Source organism: Physeter macrocephalus, chromosome 14 (genome assembly GCF_002837175.3).
Source record: "Physeter macrocephalus isolate SW-GA chromosome 14, ASM283717v5, whole genome shotgun sequence".
Lineage (NCBI taxonomy): Eukaryota > Metazoa > Chordata > Mammalia > Artiodactyla > Physeteridae > Physeter > Physeter macrocephalus.
The window spans coordinates 28,065,211-28,066,504 of record NC_041227.1 but is presented as its reverse complement, the minus strand read 5'-3'; the positions used below and the strand labels follow the sequence as shown (position 1 = coordinate 28,066,504).

At 35.4% G+C, this 1,294-nt stretch overlaps 1 protein-coding gene across 5 annotated transcripts in view; it reads right to left on the bottom strand.

Annotated features, from left to right (window-relative positions):
- Positions 1-1,294, bottom strand: part of ATRN (attractin) — a 168,619-nt gene that overhangs the window by 50,763 nt on the left and 116,562 nt on the right. The gene's annotated exons all lie outside the window — the stretch shown is intronic.

Sequence of the window (1,294 nt, the reverse complement as noted above, 5' to 3'; positions counted from 1 at the left end):
TCCTGCTTCAGTCTTGGAAGGTTATACCTTTCTAAGAATTTTTCCATTTCTTCCAGGTTGTCCATTTTACTGGCATAGAGTTGCTGGGTAGTAGTCTCTTAGGATGCTTTGTATTTCTGCAGTGTCTGTTGTAACTTCTCCTTTTTCATTTCTAATTTTATTGATTTGAGTCCTCTCTCTCTTTTTCTTGATGTGTCTGGTTAAAGGTTTATCAATTTTATCTTCTCAAAGAACCAGCTTTTAGTTTTATCGACCTTTGCTATTGTTTTCTTTCTTTCTATTTCATTTATCTCTGCTCTGATCTTTATGATTCTTTCCTTCTGCTAACTTTGGTTTTTGTTATTTCTTCTTTCTCTAGTTCCTTTAGGTGTAAGGTTAGATAGTTTATTTGAGATTTTTCTTGTTTCTTGAGGTAGGCTTGTATAGCTATAAACTTCCCTCTTAGAACTGCTTTTGCTGCATCCCATAGGTATTGGATTGTCATGCTTTCATTGTCATTTGTCTCCAGGTATTTTTTGATTTCCTCTTTGATATCTTCAGTGATCTCTTGGTTATTTAGTAACGTAGTGTTTAGCCTCCATGTGTTTGTGTTTTTTACGTTTTTACCCCTGTAATTCATTTCTAATCTCATAGTGTTGTGGTCGGAAAAGATGCTTGATATGATTTCAATTTTCTTAAATTTACTGAGGCTGGATTTGTGACCCAAGATGTGGTCTATACTGGAGAATGTTCCGTGTGCACTTGAGAAGAAAGTGTAATCCGCTGTTTTTGGATGGAATGTCCTATAAATATCAATTAAATCTGGTCTACTGTGTCATTTAAAGCTTCTGTTTCCTTATTTATTTTCATTTTGGATGATCTGTCCATTGGTGTAAGTGAGGTGTTAAAGTTCTGTTACTGTCGATTTCCTCTTTTACAGCTGTTAGCAGTTGCCTTATGTATTGAGGTGCTCCTATGTTGGGTGCATATATATTTATAATTGTTATATCTTCTTCTTGGATTGATCCCTTGACCATTATGTAGTGTCCTTCCTTGTCTCTTGTAACATTCTTTAATTCAAAGTCTATTTTATCTGACATGAGTATTGCTACTCCAGCTTTCTTTTGATTTGCATTTGCATGGAATATCTTTTTCCATCCCCTCACTTTCAGTCTGTATGTGTCCCTAGGTCTGAAGTGGGTCTCTTGTAGACAGCATATATATGGGTCTTGCTTTTCTATCCATTCAGCAAGCCTGTGTCTTTTGGTTGGAGCATTTAACCCATTCATGTTTAAGGTAATTATCGATATGTATG